This window comes from Heptranchias perlo, chromosome 30 (genome assembly GCF_035084215.1).
Source record: "Heptranchias perlo isolate sHepPer1 chromosome 30, sHepPer1.hap1, whole genome shotgun sequence".
Classification (NCBI taxonomy): domain Eukaryota; kingdom Metazoa; phylum Chordata; class Chondrichthyes; order Hexanchiformes; family Hexanchidae; genus Heptranchias; species Heptranchias perlo.
In genome coordinates, this window is record NC_090354.1 from 14,192,181 (window position 1) to 14,219,430 (window position 27,250).

Here is a 27,250-nt window from a genome sequence, read left to right on the forward strand (position 1 = left end):
TGGTGTACTTGTGAAGTGCAGTCACTGTTGTAATGTAGGAAATATGCCTATAATCAGATGGTTGAATTGAATGATGCACTAATCTGTAGCATGAGCAAATGAGAAATATCACTGTGTTTTCAGCTGGGTCCCAGACTGAGGAGAGTTACTATCTCCACTGTGGCTACACAGTGCAGTCTCTAAAGCTGACATTTATACTGTTGTTTCATTTCTATGCCACCATATCATGTCCTCAAGATATCCCAAAAGGCTTCACAAACAATGAATTATTTTAGAACACAATGACTGCTGTTATGTCGGCTAAGGCAGCAGCAAATTTTGTACACAGCAAGATTCCACAAACAGCAAATGAGATGAATGACCAATTAATGTGTCTTTGGTGGCATTGTTTGAGGGGGCATTGCTTGCCATGATACCAGGACAACTCCCTGCTCCTCTTTGAATAGCATCATTTTTACATTCACCTGAACCATCGGGATAGGTAGACAGGACATTGATGCAACTTTTTTTCTGAAAGATTACAATGTGGCAATCCCTCAGGAGCTTGAACCCACAATCTTCAGGCACAAGGCAAGTGCGCTACCAACTGAGCCAAGTTGATACTTAGATTGCAAGACCAGCATCCATACCCTGGCTCTCTGAGGTTACACTACTAAATCCTAATCTCATCTTGGTAGCAGAATCTGGCAGCTGTCTCATTGATACCAGGTTGCTGGAATCCAAACTAAACCAGTATAAAAGCAGCTTAAGAAAGCAAGAGGTGACTGATGTGGTAGACAAACAGTGATGTTGTCAACTCAGCCAGACCATTGGAATTAAAGTGGTTTCAAACAGGAATGGAGGCAAAATCAGAGGATCAATGAGCTCATGCTCCAGATCGGCTTACCATGGCCTATTTGTAAGTGGATTTACCTTATGTGAGTGTCGTCGCTGGCTGATGGGTAGCTCTATATACAGTACTTTAGCCATCAGGGCAAATCCGTCAGTGAAATGGCTCTAATGATAAAATATCCCCAGATATGAGATGTCCCTAAAAGCATAGATCACCATGCAGAATGGCACTTTTTGGACACCAGCTTGAGACCACAGTGTTCCAAGAGACTAAAGGCCAATCCCTATAAAGCTATTTCCTCAATGGGTGCGAAGACCACATTGTCATCCAGATAAGCTAGTGGTGGGACATAATCAGCTTCCTGCCAGTCTGGTGGTGGAACATGGCCAAGTCCCTGCTAATACAGTCTGCTTATGTACAAGTGATTTCCAGCTCTCCCTTTGCATTCATAAAATCCTCCAAATCTGAAGTCTGAGTTTATCTAAATACTCATCCCTAGAAGTGAATTTTGTCATTTATAAAAGAAAAGAAAGTCATATGGAACGTACTGTATTTATTGCATTAAACTAGGAATCTGTGCTGGGTAAATGCTTACTGGGCATTGTAAAACACTGTTGTTGTATGCAGATTAAAATGTGAAATCTGCTCTATTATATTAGGGCAAATTGATAAGAGAAGCTTGTGCAGAATATATTTATGCAAGTTGTGAATTAATCCAATTTAGGCCATTACAGAAAAACACTGAAGCCTGAATGAAATGCAAATTGAAAGCAGATCAATCTCCCTTTTGATGCTGGACATCATAAGGTGACCCTAAAAAAAATTTAAACAATGCCTTATTAAAAATCCATTTATCTTGAGCATTTGAATTTCTGATTGGAACTGTCAAGAACAATGCTCGTGATACCATGAAAGCATAATGTTGTTGTTTTTACCATAACATAGAGTAGAATTAATCATTCATTGTTTTGCAATGTTTTAAAAGGATAAGACATCTGGTGGGCTTTACATAAATGTGGTTTGTGTTTTGCATTTATCATTAAAGATTTTCTATCAACCTTTTCCACGATCTGTGAGAATAGTCTGATAAAATCTACCTCTAGATTATATCAGACAAAATTTCCAGTGAGTCGTTACAATATAAATATTTCATACAACAAAGGAGATGTATTTTTGGACATGGCACTGGAGCTAATGGAGGCTTTCTTGTCCTCCTCCAGTAGCAGTGGAGATGGCATTTTCACTTCCTCAGTCTTAATGATGCTACTAGATGTGTAAGGGAGGGTACAGTCTCACCAAGAGAGAGCAGTGGGTTTGCCTTCGTAGTAATGGAGTTCCAATTTATTTTTTGACAAATTATGCAAAGGGCTTATTGCTGAAAGTAATTTTAACCCCAAACACTGACTTAAAACTTTACCTTTGTTCCTTCCATGGTTCACTAGGTAATGTGCCATTTGGTGTGGTATCTAAGTTAAACAAATCAAGATGGTCACAGGTTTTTGCATTATTTAGCTTAATCCTTGCTGGGCACTAGCCTCAGTATCACCGGGCTGGAGCTGCAAATTAGACATAGTTCCAGTTCCTGATTGTTATCCAGTAACTCCAGCCAGAAAATGCATGGATGTGGATAGTAAGAAAGGACATCGGGCTTGGCTGTGATATTCCCTATAGTTGAATAGCCTGATGCCCCTCAATGCTCAGATCCCATATGAAGATTGTCTGCCTGGGAAAGATACTGTAGGACTGCCAAAACCTAAGGAACCATACTCTAGCATAAAGTCAGAGCCTTCAGTAAAAGCGGTCAACAATTGAAAAAAAATTGTCTTAAAAAAAAGCTGATGTGTGGGCTCTGGGCCCCAGCACTTAGGAGATTTTTATTTTTACTTCAACTGTAATTTTTCACTTTAAAATATGGTTATTTGATTTGTGACATTGAGTACATTCCTGCACAGTTCCACATTCAGGTAAGTATTTTTTTAAAACTTACCTTTTTGATAGTGGCTCCACTGGTCCCTTTAAGGACCGCTGGTTAGGCCACATGCAGACCATGTTTTCCTGAACACAGCCAGCACTGGGCTGGCTACATTCAGGGCAGACCAATTTTACAAAGGGAGCCTGAAACAAGTGTTAATCCACTATTTGCATATGCAATGGACCTAATACCATATTGGATACTTAGGTGCCTGTTTTACGCCTGAAAAACAGGCGCGGCGCTATCAAATTTCTAGGCCTAGAAGTTTGATGATGCACCTCCCCCACACACACACAGAAATTTTGCTTGTCAGAGCTGGAAATCCCTCACACCCGAGGCTCAAATGGAATTTCCAACTCCAAGACAAAAGCAAAACTCAAACCCAAAGCTTCAGAGAGATGGCAGACCTTTTTAGGGGAGCATTTAAATGATTAGTTTTATGGCTTGGTCTAACATTTTTAGACCACGTTATAAAATATTATTTTTGGACTCCTTATTCAGCTTTATCAGGAATCAAGATGGTGGCCAGAATAACTTTGAAAAATGAATTGATCTGTATGGCTATTTCAGAATTAGTTGTTTTTCTGTCGGAACTTTTCTGTTTCATATTTCAATGAGTCACTATGGTTGACCTCTATTATGGACAATCAGAAAAGCATGACACTTTTGGGGCAAATATTCCTCTTTTGCACTCGGGTGTAAAGGATCACCTGGGCAGAATACATAGAGGAAAATTAGAGAAGGAGGATCACAAGCCTGTAACGTAGCCAGCCCAACTTTCCTCCCATTTAAATTAAATTTAGCTTTATTGGAAAAAAATCAGACAGGCTCCTTATTGGGCATGATAACCTCCCCGTGCAATTTCCCTCAATGTGCTACACGCAGGCAATACATTATGCCCTAGAGCAAGTAGAGGAAAATCCGCCCCTTAATCTTATTTCTGCTACAGACACATTTAGTGTGTGACACACCATACCCAAGACTTTTACACACATATATATACATGTGTGTGTGTGTGTGTGTGTGAGTATACACACTTACACACACACATACATCACATACACACATTTGTACAATGTGCATCCACTACCACCTAGTGGCAGTTATCCTTATTCAAAAACTAAACCAGGTTTACGTCCTGCTATCCGATTAAAAGGAAAGATTGCTGGATAAATCTGATTAAATGTGATTGCCGGTATATTCCATTTACCTTTATCATTTTCTCCCCTGACTATGGTCACTTTAATCCTATTTACACCTATAGATACATGCTTGATTCATTTTATTTGTCTTTTTTCAGCGAGGTTGAATTTTATACGCCCCAAGGTGAGGAGTGGCTAACACTTACATAGAATTACATAGAATGTATAGCACGGAAAGAGGCCATTCAGCCCATCAGGTCCATACTGATGTTTATGCTCCACACGAGCCTCCTCCCTCCCTACTTCATCTAACCCTATCAGCATATCCTTCTATTCCTTTCTCCCTCATGTGTTTATCTAGATTCCCCTTAAATGCATCTATGCTATTTGCCATAACTACTCCTTGTGGTAGCATGTTCCACATTCTAACCACTCTCTGGGCAAAGTTTCTCCTGAAATCCCTATTGGATTTATTAGTGGCCCCTAGTTCTGATCTCTCCCGCAAGTGGAAACATCTTCTCTACGTCTACCCTATCAAACCCTTTCATAATCTTAAAGACCTCTAGCAGGTCAGTCTTTTCTAGAGAAAAGAGCCCCAGCCTGTTGAATCTTTCCTGATAGGTATAACCTCTTGGTTCTGGTATCATCTAGTAAATCTATTTTGCACTTTCTCCAGTGCCTCTATATCCTTTTTACCATAGCTCCCAGAGCTACAGTTATTAGTCGAGTCTTTTTAGAAGGATAGGTAGCCTCCTGGGTCTTGCTGTAGTATCTCAGCTGTCCTGTACCGTACGATTCTGAGGTGGTCTCTGGGACAGCTCCAGAGAGGTTTGTCTTTCTGGAGACCAAAACTGTTCACAGTACTCCAAATGTGGTCTAACCAAGATTCTATAGACATTTAACATAACTCCCCTGCTTTTCAGTTCTATCCCTCCAGAAATGAACCCCAGAGCTTGCCTTGCCTTTTTCATGGCCTTATTAACCTGTGTCACTACTTTTAGTGATTTGTGTATCTGTACCCCCAGATCCCTCTGCTCCTCTACCCCATTTAGACTCTTATTTTCATGGCCTTATTAACCTGTGTCACTACTTTTAGTGATTTGTGTATCTGTACCCCCAGATCCCTCTGCTCCTCTACCCCATTTAGACTCTTATTTTCTAACACTATAACAACAACTGGGACACATTTCCTCTTTGCACTAGTGTTAGTATTGAGCAAGAGGTCAAGCATATAATGGGTCAGGTGTAGTTCAGAGCACCCATGTGGGCTGCCACAACAGTGCCTTGTACCTCAGTGTCTGAAGAGCAACCATTTCTGTATCACCATGACATTTTCCATTTCCCATCCCACCCACCCTTATATGTGAGCAAGACTTCTCAATGACTGCAAAATTATGGATAGTTTTGGGTGTTGGCTCACATCTTTTGGGAAAGAAATACTGTCTTTACCCATTTTATCAGAGAAAGAATGTACATCTGATACATTGAGGCTTCAGTCGAACCCAGGCATAAGAGGCAAAACAGTAGTGCAATTTATCATTGTGCTCCTGCCACACTGTGCCACAGACTTACTTGTAAAAAAATCCATCCCCTTAAACACAGACTGACTCAATCATTTGCTAGTCGATACACATACCACTTCAGTTGTCCAAACCTTCCACTAGGAAAATTGGAAATAGCTAGCATTACATAAAAAAAAGTTACTCACATAATCCACCCACAAAATGATTCTGTGTCACGTTCAGAACACGTTGTTAAATGTAGCATATTATTTTAATGAAATTTTGTAAATCTGCTAGCTAACCTCATCACTGTTAAAACTCACTCCCTAGAATTATTATCATTCTGTCAGTAATTCATGCTTCAGGCAAACTTGCTGTCTCAGTCAGGTTGCCGTCTCCCAACAATCAATTTTAATGCTTCTGTTATTAACATCACACACTGTCAAATCTATTTAACTGAATATGTGGAAATGTAATTTTTTTTTACGTGAATAAAATTTGAAAATTACCCAAATAAAATCTGCCGACAGTCATCATAGTCATTCCTATTGACTCATTTTTTAACGTAAATTGCCATTAAGAAAATATTTATTTTCCTGGATTGTGCATCTTACATGATTCTGGTCTAGTTATTAATAGATAGTTTCTTTATAATCTCGTTGGGTGACTTCTATTTTTTAATGATCTACAGCACATTAAAATATTGGAGCAGTTTACATTTTGGAAATTATTCCATTCTAAATAAACAGAATTCAGAAATTGATTGACAGAAAACTCTTGCTAATAATGAAATTAATATTTTGGAGAAGTGAATAAAATTTGGGGTTGATGCTTTATTCATTTAACAGCAATTGACTGAGATATGCAAAATAATAGATGGCTGGGAGGGAATTAGATAACAGATAATGCTGGAAATGCACAGAGTCAATCAAAGAAAGGTTAACATTGCAGGCAAAACCCTTCATCATTACTGGCCGGTCCTGGTGAAGGGTGACACCGGAGAGGTACCATTATGTAGGCCCCAGTCAGAAATAGGACTGTGACACCATAACCCTGATCCTTTGACCAGTACTTGCCCTTAGCCGAGGCTCTGTACTGACAGGTCCCAAAATTATCCCTCAGAAATATTCTTCTTTTCTCTAGCAGACGCTGTATGGCTCGTTGTGCATTTCCTGCATTGTCTTGTTCTGTTTTAGAACACCTCAATCTGTGCCACAAGTACAGTTGCCAGTGATCAAAGGCAGCTTACTTCACTGCATGCCGGTAATAAAAGAAACGACAAATAGCTTTAATGCCCCTTTGTGAGTGCTGCCCTCATTTAGTGATTTAACCCCACAAACCAGCATTAAGTCCCTTTAAAAATAGTGGGGGGTGAAATTCGACTTGGGGAGGGACGCAAAATGAACGGTATCACATCTGCTGCCCGTTAAACGCGCCATCTGATATTTGGTTCCATTGACTTCAATGGACGGTATAACTGACGGCAGATGCGTTACTGCCCGTTTTGCCTCCCCAGCCCAAGTCGAATTTCACTCCTATAGAATCAAAAATATTATCATAGAATCATAGAATCATGGAAGTTTACAACATGGAAACAGGCCCTTCGGCCCAACATGTCCATGTCGCCCTGTTTATACCACTAAGCTAGTCCCAATTGCCTGCACTTGGCCCATATCCCTCGATACCCATCTTACCCATGTAACTGTCCAAATGCTTTTTAAAAGACAAAATTGTACCTGCCTCTACTACTGCCTCTGGCAGCTCGTTCCAGACACTCACCACCCTTTGAGTGAAAAAATTGCCCCTCTGGACCCTCTTGTATCTCTCCCCTCTCACCTTAAATCTATGCCCCCTCGTTATAGACTCCCCTACATTTGGGAAAAGATTTTGACTATCTACCTTATCTATGCCCCTCATTATTTTATAGACTTCTATAAGATCACCCCAAAACCTCCTACTCTCCAGGGAAAAAAGTCCCAGTCTATCCAACCTCTCCCTATAAGTCAAACCATCAAGTCCCGGTAGCATCCTAGTAAATCTTTTCTGCACTCTTTCTAGTTTAATAATATCCTTTCTATAATAGGGTGACCAGAACTGTACACAGTATTCCAAGTGTGGCCTTACTAATGTCTTGTACAACTTCAATAAGACATTCCAACTCCTGTATTCAATGTTCTGACCAATGAAACCAAGCATGCCGAATGCCTTCTTCACCACCCTATCCACCTGTGACTCCACTTTCAAGGAGCTATGAACCTGTACACCTAGATCTCTTTGTTCTATAACTCTCCCCAACGCCCTACCATTAACGGAGTAGGTCCTGGCCCGATTCGATCTAAAAACATAACCTCACCTCAATGTTCTCTATCCAATTGCCATTGAGTATCACTTATTTCCTGTATAATTGCACCCAGTTATTCACTATTCTTTATATAAACACTCTGTTCAATCTGTTATTTTCAATGTAATCTCTCTCAGGTATCCAACATTCCAGATGTAATTAAATCAAGAATGTATGAGGACTTCATCAACCATAAAAGCAAAAGTCTGCACATTTTATATAGTATTCAGAATACTGATTTGCAACCTTACAGCCCTTCCAGGTATTTATTTGATATAACCTCTGCTGCAGGGCAATGTACTGAGTAAAATGGCTGGGAAAATGTTCTTGAGTGTAGCAATGGGAAGACGGTGGAGGCTGTAATAACTTACACAAATGACTAGGACGAGGTCTGTGAAGCCGGCAGATATTCAATAAAGGCGGCCCTAGAGAATTTGAAGTAAGCTATTGAAATTAACAACAGTTGCCGTGAGCAGTTGAAGGTAGTCAGTAAACATAATGAAAAGATGACCTGAAGGAGCTGGAGTGAGGAAGTAAAAGTTAATAAAAATAATGCTCGTTTTACTCGTTGCGTCAGGGAAATCACTGGCATGAAAGAAATGGCATAATCACTCAAAGGAGGTTTGACTTCAAGAATCACATGACAAATACTGCAGTACAATTGTCTCTCTTCTAAAGCTGATTAGATGTTTCTATTCCCTACAGTAGTGATTATATATGTATTACTTATATCTTTTGGTAGGTCCCATTGTTTGGGTTATGGTTGCATAAAAATGAATGGAGCATCACCAGGCATTGTTTGTACCCACAAATTAAATTAAATTTTATAATTGCAAAAAGAATATTGCAAAGACTCCTGAGGCTGGTCTAGCTCATTTTAATTAATAAATTATAATGGTCTGGTGTACTGGTACTTAGCATGAGCCAAGAATATCTCCAGCTGGCGTACAGAGAATTAAGAACGTGGGCAGCAATTTTCATATGCCAACTATCCCATTCATGCTGAAAAATGGGGTAATACATAGAACTACATAGAATGTACAACACAGAAACAGGCCATTCGGCCCAACTGGTCCATGCCAGTGTTTATGCCCCACATAAGCCTCCACCCACCCCTCTTCATCCAACCCTATCAGAATAATTTTCTATTCCTTTCTCCCTCATGTGTTTCTCTAGCTTCAATGCATCAAAAGGCAAAAGAATTTATTTTAATAAACTTACTGCCTGCTGACCACCCCAAGGCCCGATTCAATTTTCGAATGGGCCTTGAAATGGGCAGCCAGCACTTATTAAAATATTTATACCAAGGACCTATATGTTCCTAGGACCCCGACTCAATGGGTGGAGCGTGTGGTACTGGACAGTGAGTGACCTAACTGGCAGCCCTTAAAGGGTCTGCTGGAGGCCACTTCCAAATACCCTAAATGAAAACCTATGGCACTGATTTTTGTGAGGCCAAGAGGAGCAAAGATTTTCCAGCCCACTGAACCCCCCGCACCAATCCCCTCCCCCACCCCGCACTACCCACATGCAGGTTCTTTAAAGTGCGGGTGATCCACTCTACTAAATTACCGCCCCAGCGGTGAAGATGAAAATTAGCCCTAGCTTCCCATTTTTCCATTCCTCAGCAATATGTAGGTTTATTCTTCAGCCACTGCAAGAACTAGGACTGCATTCTACGGATATTGGTGTTGTGCGTGATTTTTGCCTGAGTCTTTCTTTTCCTTTCTCTTTTTCACCTCATCCTAATCATCATACCTCACTCTATTTATGTTGGGAACTGGCTACTCAAGGTTATTTTAAGCCAATGGACCATTCATCACAACTTAAAGATCTCCCATTATATATATGTATATGGATTGTCAAAGAATCTTCTAGAACATTAATTAGCTATAAGAAACACAGCTTTATCATCTCTCATAGTCAACATAATCTATTAGAGGATTTTCTGAATGCCTCATATAATATGTTACATGTATATACCATATATGGGATAGATTTTTAACTTGTCACCCAGGCATGAAACTGGCATTGTGGATTGACCGCCTACTATAGAAATCAAGGGAAACGAAAATCAGACATTTTCTATAACAACCAATCTGCAATGCCAATTTTAGGCCCAAGAGGCAGGTTGAAAATCTACCCCAATGACACAAGATGTGGATAAAGACCCTCCCTTTGCCCCACATAGTGGCTCACAATAAACCCTGACTTTTAATTTGGGATGAAAAATGGTATGGAAAATACAGTCAGGTTCTAATTGTCTCTCCATCTGATTTCTATTCTATCCTAGCAGTCTTTCTACAAAGCAAAGGAACAAACAGAAGAAACGGTACAGGCCTGAGCACATTAATTTGAGGTTAAGTTCTTATCAAAATGAAGGATAAATTCTTAAAGTGTCACTATATCTGACAATGGTTTTTCTGTGCAAATAAGTAAGCCATATAATTAAAAATCAACATTCTAGATGTAAAGTATTTCCCCGTCCCCATAAAAGTACAAGAAAACTCAAGTCAACCCCACTTGCTCCCAAACTGGCTACTATACTTGGAGGAAGTAGCATTTCTTAGTCTGATGGAACAAATGAGAGCTTCCAATTGATTCAACTATGCTGAAGGGAGAAGCCATATCCATTCCACTCTGACTGACTAAATTAGAGATGACTTTAGTTCAATCTAGTGAGGGACTTGAGTACACCTTGACTTACTCTACTGAAGGGGAAAGCAATCTCTATTCTATTGATCAAATAAATTAGAGCTAACCTTAGCTTGCTGTACTGAAGGGAGAAATAATCTTTATTCTACTTTGATGAAACTTAGATGAAAAAACTAGCCACCTGCTCAGGCAGAATAAATCAAAGTTGCTAGCTCCTGTAATCTGATGAGAGAAATGTTCTTAAATGTCCAACACCACTAAACACAATGCATTGGAGGCATACTCCCTGCAAAACAGCGACGAAAACAGAGATCCATTCTATTTGAAATTATGAGATTTCTTCATTATATCTTTTTATTTAAATTGTCGCTAAGGCAGGGAACAAATTTTAAAATAAAAGCCATTGCGCTGTTTCTGTTAAGTTTTTCTTTGTAACTTTTAGCTTGTTAGCCTGTAGGCATCGATGTACAATTCGGTCTGGAGGCCTAGGGAATGAGATTTGACTTCAAAAGTCAGTGGGAAAGAAAAGAAATTTGGGCGGGGTGTAAATCCAGCTGCCGATTCGCTATCGCCGTTTCACCCCCATTATGTTTAATAGCAGAGAGGTTCTCTCTAGTCTATGTAACATTTAATGGCTTGCTGATGTATAATGTTTCATAAAGGGGGAAGGCTTATGCAAATATAAAATTTCAAACCTGATGTAATAAGTAATTCATCAGACAACCAGAGAGTTGTTGTCTACTCCATATTTGTGTCAAGAATGAATTTTTCTCTATGAATTTATATCTTTCATTCAACATGCCTTTAGCCTGAACACAATGAAATGAAAATCATCTGGCAACCCTCTCCGCCAGATTATCGCCCAGGTGAAGACAAAAATCTAACCCATAATCTTTCCAGTTTCATACCTTAAAGGAGCTGAATGCATCTCCAGCTTGCAGTACAGGCAATATCCACTGAGTATTTTGTCACAATATATGATGCAGTAATCGGCCAGTCACAATACACAGGAACTGGGTCATGTAAATGACAATTATGTGGTGACATTCACAATGCAAGAACTGTGTCATTATCATAGCACCAGTGATAAATTCAGAGAGGAGCCGTAGCCACTCTGCTCTCCCTCCTGAAGAGGAATTCAAACCCTCAAATAATCAAGTCATGTGTCCCAGAGAGACAACTCTCATTTTTGTGAGGTGGTGAAGCCCTGAAGGAGAACCTGCTTTGACTTTGTCAGATGAATTTTGCTCCCTCCAGTTGAAACTTTGACCTAATATTTACCTGCATATGACATTTTTGCATCATTACCAGCACTAAAAGTCTTTATTTTATACCATTATCTCCTCAACCATCATTCAATTCCAACATCAGAACCATTAACTGTATCTTTCGCTCAGTCCTTCACATATCATAAAATTAAACTTTTCATTCATGAAAAAGCAATAACGTGCTCTTGTCAAGCAATGTCTCCAGCTCCAGCCTGCAGCTTTACCATTATTCATCAAAGGAGGTATTTATTATTTCATACGCTCCAGACAAATGGAAGTTATCCCTTCATTAATTCATATGTACCAGACTTAGGGAATATTGATTTATTTCAACATTTGTTTTCTGGACTGGACTGCAGAGCAAATCCAGTGACAATAATAATCACTAAATAGAGACACGATGGAGAAATTGTATTACAGCAGAGAGACATGAATTGATAAGACAATGCAAACCACACAATAACACCATAGTCCTGAAATTAAAATGAGTTCATTTGGAATTTGGTAGAAAACTAAGGGGGTGAAATCGGACTTGGGCGGGGATGCAAACCTGGCGGAACCACTTTTGCTGCCCGTTATACGACACTCCCCCCTATTCCATTCTATTGAAGTCAATGGAACTAGTTATCAGGCGGGGTGAATAACGGGCGACCAATGTGATACCGCCTGTTTTACGTCCCCGCCCCCATGTCCAATTTCACTCCCCAAATATTCTAAGAGCAAACAGATATTCCTTTTATTCTAAGTGTTGCTTCAGACAGTCTATGGCAGTGTGTCACGCTGTAAACTCTTTTGTGCAAGAGCGACCTAAAGGGCCATCCAAGTTTGCTTGTTTCATTCACCAACCTAAGTTGTTTTCAAGGTTCTTTTGTGCGTCTATTGAAATGAGGGCTGACAGCACTGGTGAACGGAACGCTTGTTTTCTTTTTGTGACAAGTAATGGCATCAAGCCAAATGATCCTGAGCTGGGCGAGTGCAACACACTTCATCTGTGCTACTCTTGTCTAGTGCTGGGATGGGGATGAGCAGGTAATCTGTCCTAATTACTTTTTTGGCTTGTAACTATTTCTTTCTTATGGCAAAAATGATTCTCTACGAATAGGATCAAAGAGTTCCACTCCACCCATTGCTTTGTAATGTTGAAATCAATATTTAATCAAATCTTTGGTTTCAATTTTGTGAATAAAGAGTACACTTCTGTTTAAAATAGCTCTGATCTATTGCTTTGTATCATCATCTTTCTCAGCCTTGTGTCCTTAGCTTGTGCACATGATGGTTCATCGATCAGAAAACATGGAATGGAATATGCAAATCTAATTGAATCATATATCCATGACAAAATATGGAGTGCAATGTGGAGTGGTATATACTAAACTAATGAAACAATATATCTGATGAAACATGGAATGAAATCTATCTAATTCCTGCACTTAAATTTTAGGACCTTCAGAACAGAAGCCACTTGGACAAAGATTTACTGTAGTCACTTACATTTCAACCCAGGAAACTACCAAAACTTGACCACTAGCTTCAAAAAAGCCGACAGCTGAGAAACAGACTTGAATGTAAGCCTATGAGATGTGAAAACGAGGTAAAATAAGACTACAAATTAATCTGCCTTTGTCAAAAATTTTCACTGAAAAGGAAAATAATACATACACGAAGTGAATCCATCCTGCTGTTAACTTCAAAATGTGAAGAAAACAATCTTCTAGGTGTTAGGAGAAATGAATATTTGAGTGCATCTCTATGATATTGTGTTAGGTGGATTCCCACTGATCTGTGAGGAGATGAGTCACAGAGCAGTTTGTTTGAAAGTGCAGATATCTGCAGCCTTTTAAGTCCAGGTTGTCAATTCAGAGTGCAGATAGATTCAAAACCCCAGGACAGCCCTAAGTCAGGTATCAATGCTTTACCTGACAAGAAATGTCAGGTCTCCATGAGGATGATGGTGCTGCACTCTTTTCACAGACAGAACATTTTGTTTCAAATTTTTATATTTTGAAGTAAACGGGCAAGCTCTTTTTTATTAAAAGCTATTTGGCTACAATCGTATTCTTCTTTAAGTGGAGACAAGCAACAAACAAAAACTTTGAAAAGCAAATTATTTTATGAAACTGCTTTCGTGTAAGCAGTGAACTGCCAAGCTTTTCTTCTAAGTATCCATTATATGAAAAAAACTAGACCCGTGGAGGGACGATTGATCAATAAAACAAATACTTTTCAGTGTAGAAAAACATTCTAGAAAGTCATCAGTGGGCAAAAGTCATTTTATTTAGTCACTCTGTCGCGCATCTTCATCATTATGCACTGAGCTGACTGTCAAATCACGTTTAGCACATTGAATGCCTTTGTGTAACCTTTTACCTCAACTTTGCATGAGGCAGCATACACAATGTTGCTATAGTGAAGACCAGTTACTCTGAATCCTCCAGCATTGGTCGCCCACTAAACGTGGTAAATGTCTATAATGACAGCATTTTTCAAGTGTCATGCTACAGGATGACATGTAAAATTTTAGTTGATTTCAAAATAAGTAAAAGAAATTATTCAAATTACATATCCACTAAGATTGTATCAATGATCCGGGTTAAAACAGTATGAGCTTTCCCAAATGATGAATCCACTGCCCAGCATTGTGCAGAATTGACGAGGACTAGGTACATAAGAACGGGAGTAGGCCATTCAGCCCCTGAAGCCTGTTCCGCCATTCAATTACATCATGGCTGATCTGTATCTTAACTGCATTTACCCATATCCCTTAATACCCTTATCTAACAAAAGTCTGTCAATCTGAGTTTTGGAATTTTCAATTGATCTAGCCTCAATAGCTTTTTAGGGAGAGAGTTCCAGATTTCCACTACTCTTTCTGTGAAGAAGTGCTTCCTGACATCACTCCTGAACAGCCTAGCTCTAATTTTAAGGTTATGCCCACTTGCTCTGGACTCCCTTGCCAGAGGAAATAGTTACTCTCTAACTACTCTATCAAATCCTTTAACTATCTTAATCACCTCAATTAGATCACCCCTTAATCTTCTAGCTTCGTCCGTTTTGGGCTCTGATCTGTCCTGAGTTTGTTGATCTCAGCCAGGATGGCATTAGGGGCATTATCATTTGGCTCAGTGGCTCTGGGCTAGGGACGGGAAAAATCAGACAGTACTGCCATTCCATTATCCAGTGATCTCCCTGCTTGAAAGTGCACTTATGTGATCTGATCTTCATCTAGTAAAAACTTGCTAAAAAATTCAAGAATATGCTAAAACATACCATTAATTTAACATGTGGAGGTTATTACAGACTTTGAAATGTGATACAGAGAAGAACGGAACTGAATAAGCTTGCTTAAATTGGGTACAGCCTCTTTTGACAGGGTGTCAATGATAAAAAAAATGCAAATATGTGAACAAATTGGATGGCACCTAATGCATAGAGAAAAGAAACGGAAAATCAGGCAAAATGTGAATATATTTGAATGTCTGATTCAGCTCTGAATTTTGCTGCATCGTATCAAAGTTCCAGCCACTGCAGCTTTAAACCATTTCATGCCTGCTTACTGAGTACAAAGGATGTAGAAGCTTCAAGATTTATTAATTATTGCTCTTCACGGTTGGAGCAAATACAAATTTAGTGGAAAAGCAAAAGAGCATAAGGTGACAGAGTAAAAGCATGGCAGGTTGGGAATATTAACTGTGTTTATTGGTCAGATATGAGCTCAATTATAAGGGAACTGTCTCAAGAAACAGACAAGTGACAACACACTGAGCACTGGGATTAGTGATGCTCAGAAAAGAGGTCCAAACTGTGACAATGATGGTGGTAAAGATGCTCGTATTTTCTGATTGTTCAGAAGCACAGGATCTCTTGGCAACTTTCATTCACTGCACTTGCAAATGCCCTTCATCTTTGCCCTTTATTTTCATTGTCAGCCCTACATCCCTGAATCACATAGTCTGTCATTCTATGTGCATTCATTTCCTTATCATATTATCTCAGTAAAAAAAAATCATAGTTTACTGAATCACATGATATCACAGATATATCTTTAGATGGATCATTTATTTTGAAATTAAATTAGTCCTACGTACAATGAAAAAAGAATTGAACATTGGACGTATTCACAGATGTTGGAACTTCAGTAAATCACTCTAGTCAAAAAATAAAACAATCCAGATAATTAGCCATAAAACTCAGGATAAACCTAACCTGGTCAATTACTGCCCTATCAGCTTCCTCCCAATCATCAGCAAAGTGGTGGAAGGGGTCATCACAAGTGCCATGTACTTACCAATAACCTGCTCATTGACACTCCGTTTGGGTTCTGCCAGAACCACTGAGCTCCAGACTTCATCACAGCCTTGATCCAGACATGGACACAAGCACTGAATGCTGGAGGACAGGTAAGAGTAGCTGTGCTCGGCATCATAGCAGCATTCAACCAAGTATGACACGAAGGTGCCCTAGCAAAACTGAGGTCAACAGGAGTCAAAGGGAAAACTCTGCAGTGCTTGGGTTGTACCTAACACAAAGGAAGATTGTGGTGGTTTTCAGAGGCCAATCATCACAGCCCCATCACTCCAGGAGTTCCTCATGGAAGCATCCTTGCCTCAATCGTCTTCAGCTGTTTCATCGATGACCTTCCCTCCATCATAAGGTCAGGAGTGGGGTTGTTTGTTGACAATTTCACTGTGTTCACCTCCATTAACAACTCCTCCAATAATGAAGCATTGCATGCGAATCTACAGCAGCACCTGGATAACATCCAGGCTTGGATTGACAAGTGTCAGGTAACATTCACCTCACATAAGTACCGGGTAATGGCCATCTCAAACAAGAGAAAGCCCAGCCATCTCCCATTGGCCTTCAATGGCACTACCATCACTCAGCTCCCTGATCATCAACATCATGGGGATCACCAATGACTAGAAGCTGAACTGAACCAGCAATATCAACATCATGACTACAAAAGCAAGGCTTAAGTTGGCTACCCTGTGATGAGTAGGTCACCTCCTGACCTCTCAAAGTGTCTCTAACATCTACAAGGCTCAATTCAGGAGTGCGATAGAATACTCACCACTGGCATGGATGCGTGCAGCTGCAACAACACTCAAGAAGCTCAACACCATTCAGGACAGAACAGTTTGCTTGATTAGTGCTGCTGGACTTAATATCCCACCTCCATCATCGGCACACTGGGCTGCAATATGCATGATCTGCAGGATGCACTGCAGCAACTCACCAAGGTTACTTCAACAGTACTTTCACCCAACACCAAGAAAGACAAGAATGGCAATGCCGTGGGAACACCATCATTCCAAGTCACACATCATCCTTACTTTGGTCAATGTTCTGGAATTCCCTTCCTGATACCATTGTGGGTGCACCTTCAACATAAAGACTGCTGCAGTTCACAGAGAAGACCACCACCAAAAATAAAATTACTCTGGGGAAGGAATCAACAGTCAACTTCATAGCAATCTTTATGTTGACATATCACATAATTTCTGAACAAAGCCACTTTGCATTCTGCCAAATTGCTATAAGAGCAGAAAGCTAATTAAATAATCAATTAGAACTGAACAAAATTCAACAATAAATGTAGGTAAACAGGACAATTGTGAATGAATTTGATGTAGTGAAGCAGCATTATGCATTCTGAAAATTCAAAGTCTTTCAGAAACATGTTTAATAATAAAATAGGTTTTGGCTTTAGGCACTGATTCTTATTATGAAATGGAAAGCTTGCTTGTTAATCTCAATAGTTAGAACCTGATCTGCTTCTCAAGTGAAATAATATTCTAATCAACAACAGCTCTCCCTCTTGAGTGCATTAGTATTGCAGTTTCAACAGGCCAGGTTGATTCTGCCTTGTGCTCATTTTCACTTGTTATATGCACCAAAGGTTGCACAAGGAACACCTCACTCATAGTAAACAGTGAAAACTGCAAATGGCAGCATGTATTATATATAACAAAATTCAATGGTAAGCTTCTTTATAAACGTGCAGCTCCTTTCCCACTAAAATAATTAAAATCTTGAGGTGTGGATTTATCTATAAAGTATTTTGTATCTTGAAATACAAGACTCTGGATGCTTCTGATGCAGCCAATGCCCATGCCATGTTCCACTGAGTTTAGCCAATCTGACTAAAGTTATTGGGGGTGAAATTGGAAAAGAAAATTTGGCTGCCGATTCACTAGCACCCATTTTACACTATCGCCGAAGACCAATTTCACCCCCATGGATTCTATCTGAAAATCCTTGGGGGCTACTAGCATGTAAAGGACAGCATTATTAAAACAATTTTATGGATCTTGAAACATATCCAACTTTCATTTAATGTGGATCCTGAGAAGCGCTCCAGTCACACCGTGCCCACTTGGGTTAGACACTGAAGGTGAGGCCCATTGCTCAATGTTACCCCATGCTCCTTGCTTCCCTTAATCTTTGCTCGGTGCCTCTCCCCAAACACTGGAAAGTCACCTAGCCCTTCATTGACTGTGACCGTCCTGGTGTGTCGTGGCTGATGTGCCCGAGAGCCAGAAAATCATGCACATGAGCTGACATTGTACTGTCCAGTGAAGTTAGCTCATTTGTGCATAGGCGCTATGTGTGGCTGTGCAGCATCAGCATCTGTATGGCAGTGTTCAAGCCACATTATCAGCCCCTATGTGTCAAAGGCGTATGTTTTTGAGTTGCTGGCTTTTTATAAGCTGTTAGTTTGCTTTTCCAGGTTGACATGTTTGGCTTTGCAATGTGTGATTCACATCACTGATTTTACAACATCTTTCTTTCTGAGGTCTGAAGAAGATGCAGGATCACAAGGGGTTTATGGCATTTCCAGCAGAGAGCAGAGGTATGTATGGCCAAATCTTACCATTTTCAAAGCCTTTCAAAATTTGCCTCACCCTTGGCAGCAAGCAGATTAAATTTGTCGCAGTGTGTTAGTCAGGTGCACTCATGATTGAAGTCTGTTTTACTTCAGTAGAGCCTGGTTGCCCTCTGGACATTTTGTTGTCACTGTGAATCGGCAGCCAAATTTTCTTTTCCAATTTCATGGAACTTCTCCTGCTCAACATCCTATGATGGTGTGGCTTATGATTAGGTGCCACAGATTTCGACTTTGAGTTTTGCCATACTTAGTGCCATTCACAGCTGCTTCTGAACTATAAACAAGAAAGCTGTAGCCAGTATTTTACCTAAGTCCAGCTATGGGCTTGATAAAAGATAGTATACCTATTTGTACAAAAACATCACATCTGCTGTTTGATAAGTAGCTGCAGGCTACTTTAGTTGCTCATGGAAAATTTATCACAATTTATTAATATGAAAGTTTAATAAAGACTTTACTCTCAAATGAGTTTCATTTAGAACTTTAAAATCTTTGCCGTTTGCAACTAATAACTTCTCATTCCAACACCAAATCAACAGACAGTCTGACTCCTACTGCAAAAAGCCATCAGCTTACAAAATAACCATTAAGGTTTTTGAGCCCTCAGGCAACAATATGAGCAACCCTGCACAGAGAGTTCATAAAGTTGGCACCATTTCACAAGGCATGCTCCGATTACATGTTCTTTAAAGTAAATTGTTCTTCATTTAAGGGAAGTCAGTTATTTAATCCCACATTAATGAATATGGGCCAAGTGCAGGCAATTGGGACTAGCTTAGTGGTATAAACTGGGCGACATGGACATGTTGGGCCGAAGGGCCTGTTTCCATGTTGTAAACTTCTATGATTCTATGATTCTAATATAAGTAATCACCTTTCTTTGAAAAGGAACATGCTTATATGTGGCAATGATAGTCTAAAGCAATCAATGGAAACAATGTAATTTGGCTTTAAATTGTGAGTGTACCCACTATTCCTACATTTAAAAATCAAACCATTGCAAAGAATTGCTGGTAACTTCTTGGTGTCTATTTCTATTATGGCTTTAGTTTGAATATTGACCTAGAAATATTCCTGACAGTATTAGCAGACAAATACTTAACATGCTCATATGATTATCCTTTGTCCACTATTTTAACACAGATGTTAACCCATTTATTTTAAATGGTCTATGCCTCTACCAAAATAGAGGGATGTCTGCTAATATCATCAACAATATTTTGAGCAGTGTCGATACATATCAATGTGGATACTGGCAATGAGGAGTTACTGAGCCCAGTGGAAGAGGTTTGCTCTTGTTGCCATGTGTTAGTAACATTGTAATCACAGTGGGTAGATTTAGTCTGGTTGCCATTTCCACTCAAATTGTAAGCCCATTCTACGGGCATAAAACGGGCACAATGAGGGCCAATTTCAGGCACTAACGTCCTGCGCCCCGAGGATGGCTGAAAGATGACTGACCCAATATTGGGTCAGGTCATTTTTCAGGTCTCCCTGGTGCCTTTGCATTAGTCAATGAAAAGCCTACTGCCTGTTTTAGGACGCCTCTTCCAAATTGGGTTGCATTGAGCAGAGCAGGCTCTGGGCCTGCTCCATTCAGGATTCTTCAACGGCTGCTGCATCTTAAGCAACGACTGCCATCAAAAAGTCTGTTTTTTTCTTTTTAAAAACCTTCCTGTGGAGCCAGGAGGACCAGGAATGCGTTCCCCCCCCCCCCCCCCCACCACCCCCCAGCTCCACAGCCCTCCTGAGGGCTGTTACCAGCCTGCGATTGACTGCCTCCCATTCTCGCGCCCCTCCCCACCTGGGGACCTATCTGAGGGCTGCTGAGGCATGGCGGGCGACTCGAAATTGGATATAGCAGTTCAGCGAGCCTCGGGTCTCCAGATTGGGGCGCGTGCTTCTTGTTGGTTATACACCCAACAACAGGCCATGACCAATTTCTATCCCTAAATGTAAGAGATTTAGAACAGAGAGCAATGAAACATCTTTACACAGAGAGTTCATTTCCAGGATTAATGGCTGAAGCAGAAATTATGTCAAAATTCAAGATTAGATTGGATTGATGGATGAAGGAGAGGAGGTTAAAGGTATATGGGAACAGGGCAGGTTATTGTGATAAGGACCATTTGCTCACACGGAGGATAAACACCGATACGGATTGGTTGAACCAAATGGCTTCTTTCTGTGGTGGAACTTCACATCAATGCTACAGAATAAATGCCTTTATGATTTTGATAGAAATAACAAATTTAGGAAATCCCATTATGTTCATGATATGGCTAGCCTGAGGAAATCCAATGTGAGGGAGCTGAATTAATATCAATAGAGATGAAGTTCTGAATCCCTGGTGTTTCAGTTTCTGTTGTGTATATTAATTCAGCTCTCTCACACTATCAGGCTCATTACTTCTTCCCAAACAGTTCCCCTATTATCTCATTAGCACTTGCTGTTTGGACCAAAAATATTCATACAAAAAATGACAGCTTTAAACAAAATTAATTTTAACATTTCGGACCCTTTCCTTATAACTCTGCAATTTTTTTTTTTTCTCTTTTAAAGGTACTTTTAAACTCCCATGAGGAGTTCTGTGGAGTGGTGCTCAAGAAACCTTGTGACCTCCTTGTCACACTCTTGCCCGATAACTTTACCTGAAGCCCCACTCCTAATCAAAACCTGTTGGAAGCCAGAGTCCCATAATTCTAAAAGGTGAAAGGAGGGAATCCAGCTTTGTGCTTTTAGTTTTAACTGGAGGGCTAATGGCAGCTCATAAAACCAATGAAAATGTGGGCCTCTAAGATCATAGAACCCTAAAGGTTTACAGCACAAATGGAGGCCATTCAGGCCATCGTGTTTGTGCTGGCTCTTTGCTAGAGCAATCCAAAACTAATTCCATTGTTGTACTGTTTCCCCATAGCCCAGTATCTTCCTCTGCTTCAAATTTTTACCTAGACTTCTGTTAAAAAAAGCAAAGACTATGATTCACCATTGCTATGAGGTATCCCTGCTCAAGGGCTTCCAGAAAATGATCAGATAATGAATCGACAGCCTTGGGGAATGTTTTGTGTGGACGTTTTAAGGATTGAGAAAACCTGAAGAAACTAGAAATGCTTTATGCCTAGCCTAGATATTACAGCACAGTGAAATATATCTAATGCATTACTAGAATGGAAATCTGCTATTGTGTTCACTCCAACCTTACATCAGGCCCATTGGGTAAATAGTATTTCAAATAAAGGTGCAAAAATGTTAGTATTCACTGGAACTATATATTGTCTTAACTAACCAACGCCAAGGCCCATATTTTAAAATATAAAGTTATGTGTGTCAGTGAACCTTTACAATCAATGTTTCAACATACAGCCTGAAGCTTTAATGTAGTAATTACAGGAGCCAATTTACAAGTGTCTTGTTTGCTGGACAATGAGATGGTCAAGTAATTGAATAGCACATCGCAGTAGTGGAATCAGCAGCAGTTGTATCAGTTTGGCTCAGTTCGTGCCACTTTTGCTGGTACTGTCCAGAACAGTTTACATAAACTCACATTCAAGGTCTTTTGTGCTTCTCTGTGAGCACGTTCCGTGAAGGCTGATGTGAATCCTGAACAAAAGATTTGTTTTCTACATTTACGTTTGTCACTGTTCTTGATTTCAAGCAGTGTCAGAATTTTGATAGTCTGAATAAGATGCAGGAAAATAGAGAGAATAACCTAGATATGATTACAACCTCTCGAGATTCTCGTCTTCTCCCAGTTGACAAACGGAGGAAAATGGGAGAAATAAAAAGTAAATAACCGAAAAGAGAACAAAAAAAGGTAGGAGTCTATTAAGTTCTGATTTAAAGAGGCTGTTTGCGAGAGCAAACCATTAAATGAAAGGAAGAATACAGAATGGGTTTAAGTGATAAGGTGGGCTCCAAGTTAAATGCATTGCACCGATAATTTGATTTGGTTCCCTTCTGTTGCCTGGATTTTCAATTTCCTGTGGAGCTGAGATCTGAAGGTAGAATAAAGGTTGTCAGTGGAGGCAGCTAAGTTCCTATTTTTTTACTTTAAATTTCAGTTAAATCTTATTACACCATTTATTAACAAATACTTGAGATTATAAAAAGCTTGCGGACAACTCTCCACCACCATCAGTGAATGGTGATGGTATTGAAATTTGTTTGCTGTAATGGGTTTCCAGGACATGACGCAGTCAGAAGTGGCTCCTTGGTGACACCAGGCAACCACGGCAGCAAATAATAACAAACAGTCACCAACATTCAGTATAGGGAAAGCTCTTCATTAAAGCGTTGCATGAAGAGAGGAGCTTGGCCGCAGGAGTGGGAAGATTGTGGGTGGGTTTGTGATATCAGAGACTGGGTACAATCTCCTAGCAGCACAAAATTAGCCATTAGGAAAACTAATTAAAATGAAAACCAGCTAGAAACTCAATTGTTTTAAATGGGTTTCACATACAATTAATTTTTGAATGGGGAAGAGAACTATTCAATAAGTAGGGCTGCTGCCATTTTTGCTACATCCAAAAACCTAATGTCAGAATCTTGGTACACTTCAAAATGCCAGAAAATGCACCAATAAAGTGTCAAAATAATTCTGGGGATACATGCCCCTTCCCCTCCATCCAGTCTTTACAGCGGCAGTTAATTAATTCTACAACCCTAGTGATAAAGATTATGCAGCAGACTCCTGTTATATTGTTTTAAGTTCTTCCAACCTAAAATTGACAATAAACATGAAGGGACAAAGATAGGGCTTCACTCCAATATCATACAGGTTTTCTTAGGGAATCAGACAAGATGAGATGTTTTTCAATAAGGCAGCACCGCCGTCACTTTTTGCAATGGCTGCCACTGCAGTGTTGTGCAGATTTTAATTGCATTGTCCATTACATCTGACTAGCATGGCGTAAAAGTTGTGATAAAGATGATTTGTAAAAGTATCGAATTAACAATAACAACAATTTGCATTTATGTTGCGCCTTTAATGTAGTCAAACGTCCCAAGGCGCTTCATAGGAGCAATTATCAAACAAAATTTGACACTGATCTACATCAGGAGATATTAGGACAGGTGACCAAAAGCTTGGACAAAGAGGTAGGTTTTAAGGAGTGTCTTAAAGGAGGAGAGAGAAGTAGAGAGGCAGAGAGGTTTACGGAGGGAATTCCAGGGCCTAGGGCTTAGGCAGCTGAAGGCATGGCTGCCAATAGTAGAGTGATTAAAATCGGGGATGCACAAGAGGCAAGAATTAGAGGAGCGCAGAGATCTTGGCAGGTAATAGGGCTGGAGGCGGTCACAGAGATAGGGAGCAGTGAGGACATGGAGGGATTAGAAAACAAGGATGAGAATTTTAAAATCAAGGCGTTCCTGGACCATGAGCCAATGTAGGTCAGCGAGCACAGGGGTGATGAGTGAACGGGACTTGGTGTAAGTTAGGATACGGGCAGCAGAGTTTTGGATGAGCTCAAGCTTATGGAAGGTGGAACGAGGATCAGCAGTCCATCATTGGGCCAAAGGGCCTTTTGTTCCATGCTCTTTCTTCTCTCTTCCACCAGTCCTCTTTGCACAGGCAACTTCAATTGCATCATTTAGACATTGTCCTGCTATCTGCCAAAAATAATGCCTTTTACATAGCATCATATTACCAGCAATTCCAGGTGTAAATCCCACGACAACACCAGGTAAAACAAATGCATACTCACTGTTAAACCTCAAGGAATCAGGTGTCCTCTCACTTATCCGCCAGGTGGGAAATACCCTCCTACTGGATCATCAGAGGTAAAAATTGCCCTGGTCACTATATTTAAATGCATTCAAAAAAATTCTGTTTACACGTAGCGACCAAAGCAATTCATCGCCCAAATTAAGAAAAATATATATTTTTTGCCGTGACCCTAGTCACTTTGCCATTGACCACTATAACAGTGGAAAATCAATGAAAGAATCTGCACAGAGGGACATTTTTAATCAAACAGGGCAGGCTAAACAGAAATAAACTATAGTAGGCAAAATTTGGGTAAATGTAAATTACCCAGAAAGGCCCAGATTAAATCTCTGAGTTTGAAAAACAGATAATAACAACAATTTACTGTGATGCAAAATATGTAAATAGGATCCACAACTACATGTAGAGACCGACAATACATATCTCACTTTGCACTGTCCTCATATCTGTGGCACTCTGAGTTACAGGTCCACCTACTGGGATGTTTTTCATTAAAGTAAAAATAAATTGCTACCTGCACTAACGAACTGAGGCTGAGCAGTTCCATCTGAAATTTGAGACCATATTATTATTATTAAAACACCCAAATACTGTTTGTGCCACTTCCTTGTTTTTCTGGTCACTTCCCCAGCTCAAACAGCATTGCAGATCTCTCCGTTCCTGCTCACAAGGTAACCGGCCAATTGTTCAGCACCCAGGAATGCCTTAGAGCATTTTGTGAGGGCATCCTTCAATAAGTTTATTTGAGTCTGAACGTACATCGTTCAGCCGAACTAATGGCCCATTGCTCTCCCTGAGCCTTTCTGTGTGCTTGGCTATAAACCTCATGTGGAGCTCCTTCCACCAGAGTAAGTATTTTCCCACCCAATCAGAATCACATGATCAGTTGTGCAACCAACTATAATCCTGAACATGCTCCAAATGTTTTAGCAAAGAAATCAGGACTTGTGCAAGAGTGGAAATAAAATTGGACTAAAATAGGGAATATTGGGATAAAACTTTTTTTTAAAAGTGTCTCAAAGGTACAGTCCTAGTAGTCTTTTTATCGACCTGTTGAGGGCTCTAATCTCAGGTTGAAAAAGACTGGGCTGACAAGTGAGAAACAAAGCATCATGTCAATTGCAGTAGCCATGTAGCTTACCCTCAATATTAATAAGACCCAATATTTACACTTTTCCTGCAGACTGGCCATACAACAATTGTGTTAGAGATTATTTTCAAAAGTAATGGTTAAAGATCTACAAATAATGCAATCAGTCTCACAATCAATTATGCTGTGGTGTCCTCAATTGGATGTGACGGGATAGCATCCAGGCAATTAAAACTGTGAACCTCATTACAGTATGAGCAAATTATGTTTTGTGCATTCACTGACATTTTGAAGTAATTCTTCAAATAAAGTATATTAATTATGACTCCAACTTGTAGAGAATAATAAGAGTAGAATAACTGAAGAGTTCATTAGACACACAAATCTTTCAAATGATGCTAACTTTAATTTTTGATTTGCAGACATTGATTAGAGTAAAGCTTTTATTCATTTTAAAGATGTGCCATTAAAAAACAATTAGTGTCATGGTGTCCTGCTTTGATGGAAGCTTCACACTGGAACAATAAGCAATTAACCCTCCAAGACATGCAGTAATGAGTGTGAGTAATTACTATATAAAAATAAGTAACCTTCCTACGTACTTTGAAACACAATTTGGACAAGTTGAAATTGAAAACTTAAGAAAATATAAAGTTCAGTGTAGACTAGTGAATATTTAGAAATAGGAGCTTGTTGCAAGACCATAATGGTGCATTAGCACTATAAATTTAACGTCAGTGCAAAGCAGTTTCAGTGTACATTGGGTATTGAGGTCCAAACTAATTCCAAACTGAAGTGGAGTGAGATTCTCTCCTCCGGGCAATCAGACTCCAGTTGATTCCAGCTATAGTTGTAGTGTAAATGCACCCTTACATGTCAAGAAGTTGACATAACATTACAAACTGAGAGACAGTATGTGTATCAAGAAGATTAGACTTGATGATAGTTCTGTAGCAGTGCTTATTTGTGACAGGGAGATGAACCATAGGTTGAATTGAATGCCCCCTTCCAACGTCCTCAGGTGCGATGACTCCTGAGTAAATTATCAACTACTGTTGATTAACACCCAACCTTAACAACTAAGAGACCATAATGTGGTTTTAAATATATCATAGACAATGCAACAATAATGTTACAGGTCCCAATTTAAACACCAACTAATGCAACTCAACAACTGACTGATGTATGTGGCTCATTGTGCTCAACTTCTTGAAAAGAATTGACTAATCACAGCTTACTAGTCAAATTTAACTAGGATGAACTGTCATTTCTCACTGCAGAGAGTTTATAATACGTACAGTTTTCGGCGAGTGAGTAGTGGTGTGAGTTAGAAGCTCAACCGCTGCTCCACAAATGAGGCCCTGGCTTTCTGCCAACATCCAGGCTGTTTTGGTCAGGAACTCGGCAAGTGACATGTTAATGAGACCTAGCCATTACAGTCAGCCGACCCCCCCTGCTACAGTTCCTGGACAGGCTAGCTGTTCGCTAGGCCGCAATTCCACCTGGGAAGTAAAAATCGACCCGATCCCCCCCCCCCACCCCCATTTCAGACCGATTCTTATTTTTGATTCAGTTCAATGTCCAACCTTCTCATCTGTGCAACCTTTCCTACAAGTAAAACTACACTTTTAATCTCAGTTTTAAAAAATTAACAATGGCTCCATGCACATCTTTAGTCTTGAGTTATGACTTCTCTTATTAAGCAGTTTGCCAAGGACATGGTTGCAGATCATCACTCTCTGGAGACCACTGCATTGTTTAAACAAGTTCTGTTGTGAAGAGGAAAATGTCAGTGCTTGGTGTTGGTAAATTAGCTCTAATTAGATCCATAGAG